A 9,108-nucleotide genomic window follows, 5' to 3' on the forward strand; every position below is an offset into this window, starting at 1 on the left:
GTTCTGAAACCTTTGCTCTCCGTGTCTTTATACAGAAAAACTCCTAATATTTTTTCTTTTAATATGCTTCCTTGTCTAAATGTTAATATTACACTAGTGGTTAGCTGTTTAGAAGTCTACCTTAAATATTCCTGTATTAGCTGTTTAGAGACCTTCCTTACTTATCTGTGTGTTCTGAAACCTTTGCTCTCCGTGTCTTTATACAGAAAAACTCCTAATATTTTTTCTTTTAATATGCTTCTTTGTCTAAATGTTAATATTACACCCAAGATTAGCTGTTTGATCATTTCCCTTAGTTATCCTGTGTTGACTGCTAGAAACCTCCCTTACTTATCTGTGCTCTTTTTCTTTTAATATGCTTCTTTGTCTAAATGTTAATATTACACCCAAGGTTAGCTGTTTAAAATTTCCCTTAGTTATCCTGTGTTAGTTGCTTAAGACATCTCCCTTACTTATCTATGTGAAACCTTTGCTCTCCGTGCCCTTACACAGAAAAACTCTTAATACTTCTTTAATATAATTTTTGGTTTAGATATTAATACAATACACACAGTTGGCAGTTTGAAAATTTTCCTGAGTTATCCTGTGTTAGTTGTTATAGAGATCTCCCTTTATCTATGTGCTCTGAAAACCTTTGTTCTCCGTGCTCGTATACAGAAAATCTCCTAATACTTTTGTTTGAATATATTTCATTTTCTAGATATAATTATTACACTCGTGGTTAGCTGCTTTAAAATTTTCCTCACTTATTCCAGTTAACGGTTATAGAGATTTCCCTCACTTATCTCCGTGTTCTGAAACATATGCTATCCATGCCGGTAAACAGAAAAAAACTAATACTTTTTTTTTATATACTTCTATGTCTGATATGAATATTACACTCGTGGTTAGCTGTTTAGAAGTCTCCCTTACGTATTCTTGTGCTAGCTGTTTAGAGACTTCCCTTACTTATCTGTGTGTTCTGAAACATTTGCTCTCCATATCCTTACGCAGAAAAACTTAATACTTTTTTTTAATATACTTGTAATACACTCGTAGTTAACCGTTTGGAAGTTTCCCTTACGTATTCCTATGTTAGCTGTTTAGAGACTTCCCTTACTATCTACGTGTTCTGAAAGTTTTGCTCTCCTTTTTTTAATATACTTCCTTGTCTAGATATTAATATTTCATTCATGGTTAGCTGTTTAAGAATCACCCTTAAATATTCCTATGTGTTCTGAAATATTTGCTCTCCATGCCCTTATACAGAAAAACTTAATACTTTTTTAATATACTCGTAATACACTCGTGGTTAGTGGTTTAGAAGTTCCCCTTACGTATTCCTAAGTTAGTTGTTGTTTGCTATCTATGTGTTCTGAAAGTTTTGCTCTCTTTTTTTTAATATACTTCCTTGTCTAGATATGAATATTATACTCGTGGTTAGCTGTTTAGAAGTTTCCCTTAAATATTCCTGTATCAGCTGTTAAAAGACCTCCCTTATTCATCTGTGTGTTCTGAAACTTTTGCTCTCCATGCCCTTATACAGAAAATCTTAATACTTTTTTTTATATACTTCCTTGTCTAGATATCAATATTACACTCGTGATTTGCTTACATATTCCCTTACTTGTTCTGAAACCTTTGCTCTCCATCCCCATACACCAGAAAACTCATAATACTCTTTTAATACTCTTCCTTGTCTAGATATTAGTATTACACTTGTTGTTAGCTGTTTAGAAGTCTCCCTTACTTATTCCTGGGTTAGTTGGTTTTAGAGACCTTTCTTACTCATCTATGTGCTCTGACACCGTTTCTCTCCATGCTCTTATACAGAAAAGTTCCTAATACTTATTTTAATATACTTCCTTGTCTAGATATTGATATTATACTCGTGGTCAGCTATTTTAAAGTTTCCTTCACTTATTCCTGTGTTAGCTGTTTGAGTGACTTCCCTTATTAATCTATGTGTTTTGAAAGTTTTGCTCCCTTTTTTTAATACACGTACATCTTTGTCTAGATATTAGTATTACACTTGTGGTTAGCCGTTTAGAAGTCTCCTGTATTAGCTGTTTAGACACCTCCCTTATCTACGTGTTCTGTAATCTTTGCTATTCCTTATGCAGAGAAACTTAATATTTTTTTCAATATAATTCCTTGTCCAGATATTAATATTTTACTCGTGGTTAGCTGTTTAGAGAATTCCCTTACTTATTCATCTGTATTTTCTGAAACTTCCATGCCCGAATACAGAAAAGCTCCTAAACCTTTTTTTAATATACTTCATTGTCAAGGTATTAATATTACACTCGTGCATAGTTGTTTAGAGGTCTCCCTTACATCTAGAGACTTCCCTTATTATCTATTTGTTCTGAAGCCCTTACTCTTCATGCCCTTATAAAGAAAACTAATACTTGCCAACATACTTCCTTGTCTAGGCATTGATATCACACTCGTGCACATGGTTAGGTATTTAGAAATCTTCCTTTCGTATTCCTGTGTTATGAAACCTTTTGCTCTTTTTATATGTATACATAAAAAATACTTTTGATATACACCCAAATAAAAAAAAGTATACCTCACATCGCTCAAATTCAATAATACACTTGCTCTGATACATTTTAAAAACCTCACTTATTTATTACAGTATTCTGAAACGTTTTTTTTTTTACTCTCAATAAGCTTTCCTTCACTACTCTACGTTCAGGTGACGTCTCCTGTGAACTGATGGATCTTCAGACCTCACAGACAGACAAGAAGGAAAACAGAGAGGAGGGAACTTAAATGCCACACGATTATTGACAGGGAAAATCAGAACGTGAAATAAAAGTGATAAAATAGTTTGTCCTTAAAGTGTCGCCTGCTTAGATCAATACGTTCTCTCTAGTGCTCTTTAAATTGTGTTGATGTGTATTGCAAGGAAATGTGTTTGTGTGTGGAGTGAGAACGTGGATATGCTAATAAATGGATATAGTGATTTTTTCCTGTTTTATTTTATGGAAGAGGGTGGAAAATATTAAAAGAAGAAAAGGATAAAGCACATTCTCTCTGCCAAAAAGAGGAATAATACAACGAAAAATAAATAAATATAAGACTACATACATGCTAACACATACGAACAAACATACATACAAATTCCTTTTCATACACACACACACACACACACACACACACACACACACCCGGCCGGGTGGAGATATTTGGGTGTGTCTCCTTTCACGTGTAGCCCCTGTTCACCTAGCAGTGAGTAGGTACGGGATGTAAATCGAGGAGTTGTGACCTTGTTGTCCCGGTGTGTGGTGTGTGCCTGGTCTCAGACCTATCCCAAGATCGGAAATAATGAGCTCTGAGCTCGTTCCGTAGGGTAACGTCTGGCTGTCTCGTCAGAGACTGCAGCAGATCAAACAGTGAACACACACACACACACACACACACACACACACACACACACACACACACACACATGAACAAAAGAAAATAAAAGGGGAAAGAAAATGAGTTCTAAAAATACATCTAAATTTCTATTCATACAGACATACAAACACATGAAGGAAAAGAAAATGGGAAGAGTGAGTAAGTTCCAATCTATAAAGTTCAATTCATACAAACACGTCGACAAGAGAAGAGAAAGAACAAATGAGTGAATTCTAAATATAATGCTCTTGGAAATTCACCCTTAACCCCTTCAGTACTTGGACACATTTTTATCCTGAGATTTGTGTACGATTAGACCATTTTATTTACATTAGGAAGCGTCTATGGAGGTCAGAAGATTAATGGCCACAGTCTTCACTATTTCAACCCCTTCAGTACTGGGACACATTTTTACCTCGAGATTTGTGTGCGATTAGAACATTTTATTGACATTAGGAAGCGTCTATGGAGGTCAGAAGATTAATGGCCACAATCTTCACTGTTTTAATCCCCCACACAAGTTTCTGAAACTGAATAAAATCATCAAATAGTAAGAAGAATGATTATGAAAACGCGTTATGGTACTGAAAGGGTTAAGTATTTTTTAATGCACTCTCGTGACATTCAAGTAGGAAAAACACAGCTTGAGTGACTGACAGAGGCAAACAAAGAGGGGTGTTTTGAGAGGAGAATACAAGGGTGTGTAGATACAATGAGGCAAACACACACGCGCGCACACACACACACACACACACACACACACACACACACACACACACACACACACACACACACACACACACACGTGAAGGAATTAAGATCTGTTTTGCTCTGATAGATACAATGATGACGATAGCACTTGTTGTGAGTCTGGCATTCCTCCTCCTCCTCCTCCTCCTCCTCCTCCTCCTCCTCCTCCTCCTCCTCCTTCTCCTTCTCGTCCATCACATAACTGTTCCTCCCGAATCTCAGCCAGTGTGTGCTCGTGTGTGTGTGTGTGTGTGTGTGTGTGTGTGTGTGTGTGTGTGTGTGTGTGTGTGTGTGTGTGTGTGTGTGTGTGTGTGTGTGTGTGTGTGTGTGTGTGTGTGTGTGTGTGTGTGTGTGTGTGTGTGTGTGTGTGTGTGTGTGTGTGTGTGTGTGTGTGTGTGTGTGTGTGTGTGTGTGTGTGTGTGTGTGTGTGTGTGTGTGTGTGTGTGTGTGCATGAGTGTATGTTTTAAGAGATAAGTTATGATAATTATAATAATGATGATAAGACTAAACAACAACAACAACAACAACAACAACAACATACCCTGCAGCACTACACGCCATAAACACCTGTCGTTGTTACCTGGCGGCCATACACAGACACACACACACACACACACACACACACACACACACACACACACACACACACACACACACACACACACACACACACACACTCACCAGCTGACACTAACCTAACCTAAGCACCTTTTCACCTACAGACCACCATTCCAACAAACAAACAAACACACACACACACACACACACACACACACACACACACACACACACACACACACACACACACACACACACACACACCAATGGTACAATTCTAACACACACCAGCATCTTAAAATCCCAACTTCAAAACGGTAGACTTAATGATACACTAAAACACAACAAACGGTACATAAGTTGAGCATTCTTATGGGACACTGGCACCTCTCCAAACGGTACAGATGGCGCCCCCGGATCTCTAGAACGGTACATTAATCTCAAGTTTCTACCGCTACATATCTCTCTCGTTTAAAATGGCTGAGTAACTTAAATATACCACGAAAGGAAGGATATTGAAGACTAAACTTATGTATAACCTGTGTAATTATAGACAATGCATTTTTAGGTACTAATATATCATAACCACCACCATACACACACACACACACACACACGCACACACACGCACAGACATGACCTGCCTTAAGATTCCTCTAGTTCTCCGTGCAATTGCTACATTAACCTATTAAGAATATAAATAAATCGTGAAACGTTTTAATTACGAGGCGCAGGTGAGTGTAAAAGTGTGCAGTAATTCGTTGAGAAGGTGGAGATGAGACGAAGATGAAGTGTTTATCTGGTGGAGGTTAGGTGGAGGTTATATTGGAGAGTTACACCAGAAAATCACCAATGTGTCACCTATAATTCACTGCACAGGTAAGATAATTAATTACCTTGATAACTCAGGTGATGTTACGTGTTAACCTGAAGATGATGTTATGAGAAAGAGAGACAGGTGATAGTTTGTGATGTAGAGGCTGTAGTGATGGTAGTACTAGTAGTAGTAATAGTAGTAGTAGTAGTAGTGGTGGTGGTGATGGTGGCGATAGTGGTGGTGGTGGTGGTGATAGTGGTGGTAGTTGTCGGTCAGTTGTAGCGGTTCTGCCTCTTTCCCGTTAGTGCACCGGTCAGTCAGCCAGCCAGTTAGCCAGCCAGCCAGCCAGCCACTCAGCCAGTCAGCCAGTCAGCAAGTCAGTCAGTCAGCCAGCCAGCCAGTCAGCCAGCCAGTCAGTCACCCAGCCAGCCACTCAGCCAGCCAGTCAGCCACCCAACCAACCAGCCAGCCAGCCAGCCACCCACCCACCCACCCAGCCAGCCAGAAGGTCAGCCACCCAGCCAGCCAGCCACCAAGCCAGCCCATTTACCCAGCCAGCCAGTCACCCAGTTAATCACCTAACCAGTCAGTGAACCAGCTAACAATAACAAACCTATCAGTCAGTCACTCAATCCGTCAGTTAGTCAGTCAGCTAGTCAGTCAGTTAGTCAGTCAACCAAGTAGCAAACCTATCAGCCAATCATCCAGCCAATTAACCAGTCACTTACTAACCTAACCATCCATTCATCCAGGACACAGACTAACGAAACAATCACAAACGAAATCAAACACTTGAAAAACAGCCGAGAAGGATTTCCGCCCCTGCAACATACGAACTAATAGTGAAAGCAGGAATCCACATAAAAACATCCTCCTCATCCACCGGTTTGCTGCATTGATCCACTTCCGTTATCCATAAATACCTTTCCTTCCACCTCATCCACTTCACACTAAGTCCGTATTCAGAAACCCTTTGCTTTCTCACCACGAGTATTTTCCAAGGCCACGTGGATGATTAGCGGGGTTTTCAAGAGTGTTTCTCCAGTTAATAATATAAAAATTTTGTCACTCTGTCCCTAAAACCGTAAAAACACCTTAAAAATCATTTATTCACTCGCCAAGACTGTTTTCCAAGGCGACATGGATGATAAGCGGGGTTTTCAAGAGTGTTTCTCCAGTTAATAACGTGGAAATCTTGTCACTGCCTCAGGAATCGTAAAAATACATAAAAACTCGTGTAAATTTAAATAAAGCCTTTTGAAATGGTGGAAGTGAAGCACAGAACTGTTTGAGAATACGAGCCGTCCACTAGTTCAGTATGTAAGAGGAATCTCCACTTTCTTCCCCTCCTCCTCTTCTCCTCCACTTCTCTCTCTCTGTCTCTCTCCACACGGATATACAGAGTGAGCCAAAGCTGTTTTCTCCTCCACATGACTAAACTACAGGGTGGATTAAAAAGTATCGAGTGTTTATTTGTTTTTATCGTATTTTCCTTAAAGGTTTTGATTGTATAGTATGGAATTCAACACGGGATAATAAATACACTGTGAGTCAAAAATAGGTGTGGTATATTTCGTTTTCTTTATCTCAGCTTGTTTATTTTTGCTTTAAAGGTTTGAATAACACAGAAATAAAACTTAATACTTCAATAAACGTGTGACTTTGACTCCCTAGTTTTGTAAAAGTAAAGATGCAAATGTAAGTATGATATATAATTTTTGGACTACACTCTTTTGTCTTGTAAAAAAAAACTAGATCGTCGAAACTATTTGTATTTTCGTTCACACATCTTCATCGTGACTACTTTCTACATACTACGTGTCTTTTCTATTATCATTATTACTAAAATATATAAAGTAAATAAGACATCTACTGCCAAATAAGCTTAAGTTATTATTATTATTGTTATTTATTATTATCATTATTATTATCATTATTATTATCATTATTATCATTACCATTTTATTATTATTATTGTTACTATTAGCATACTTGTATAATGTACTAAATAACCAAACATATCTCGGTCTGTCTAGCTTTTTCTCTATCTGTCTGTGTGTCCGTGTGTCTGTCTTTCTGTGTGTCTGCTCGTCTCCCAGCCAACAAGGTGCTCCTGGTGAGTTCAGGAAAGACGCTTACCGAGGCCAGAGCCGTCACACACACACACACACACACACACACACACACACACACACACACACACACACACACACACACACACACACACACACACACACACACACACACACACACACACACACATATTGCGGTTACGGCTGCACAGAGAGAGAGAGAGAGAGAGAGAGAGAGAGAATAGTAGTAGTAGTAGTAGTAGTAGTAGTAGTAGTAGTAGTAGTAGTAGTAGTAGTAGTAGTAGTAGTAGTAGTAGCAGTAGTAGCAGTAGCAGCAGTAGTAGTAGTAGTAGTAGTAGTAGTAGTAGTAGTAGTAGTAGTAGTAGTAGTAGTAGTAGCAGTAGCAGTAGCAGTAGTAGTGGTAATAGTAGTAGCAGCAACAGTAATAACAACAATTGTATTAAGAACAAAGAGAACACTAACAAAACAAATACCAATAACATTTTAATTAACCACCACCACCACCACCACCACCACCACCATCACCACTATCTGGGTCACTAACAAGGGAAAAAAAATAAAGGAAAAAATGGAAAATCTAGCTATCTTAATGTCCACTGATCACCCTCTCCATTTTCCCTATCAGTGGAGGAAAAAATAATAGGGATATGTAGAGTCGCGTCCCATTAACCATTTATATCACCATTATCATCCTCCCACTCCTCCTCTCTCTTGTCACCTTCTTGTCCATCACCATCATTTTCTCCGTCTTCTGTCACCATTCTGTCACCATCTACACGTCTTCAATATTCGTGGGTTTTTTCTTATCCTTATCACTGTCTTTATCTCGTATCGTCTTCTCACCATCTTCTTTTATCTCCTTCCTTCTTCTCCATCACCATTTTATCAGCATCTCTTCAGTTTTTCCTTTTCTTCTTCACTATTTTGTCTTCTTAATTCTTATCATCCTTTTTATCATTTTTCTTTGTCTTTCTCTTTTCTTCCTCCTTCTCTCCATTCTTTTTGTTATTCCAGTCATCATTCCTATTATCTCAAATTTCTTCTTTTATTTTTCCTCCTCCTTTTCCTCCTCCTCCACCTCCTCCTCCTTCTCCTCCTCTTCCTCCTCCTCCTCCATCTCTTTATCATCGTCACCACATGTTTCCACTGCTCATTTTCTTCATTATTTCAGTCGTTGTAGTTTCTCTCTCTCTCTCTCTCTCTCTCTCTCTCTGCTCCACGCACAAACAAGCCTACTTTCAGGCGTCACCATTATCGGTAGAGTGTGTTTTCGGCCATTACGAACAACTAACGCACACACAAACAGACAAACAGACACATCACTGGACCCCTAAACACCCCAGGCGCTCACGACACACACACACACACACACACACACACACACACACACACACACACACACACACACACACACACACACACACACACACACACACACACACACACACACACACACACACACACACACACACACACACACACACAATCTTAGCCATATA

The sequence above is a fragment of the Portunus trituberculatus genome, chromosome 22, assembly GCF_017591435.1.
Source record: "Portunus trituberculatus isolate SZX2019 chromosome 22, ASM1759143v1, whole genome shotgun sequence".
In the NCBI taxonomy this organism is placed as follows: Eukaryota; Metazoa; Arthropoda; class Malacostraca; order Decapoda; family Portunidae; genus Portunus; species Portunus trituberculatus.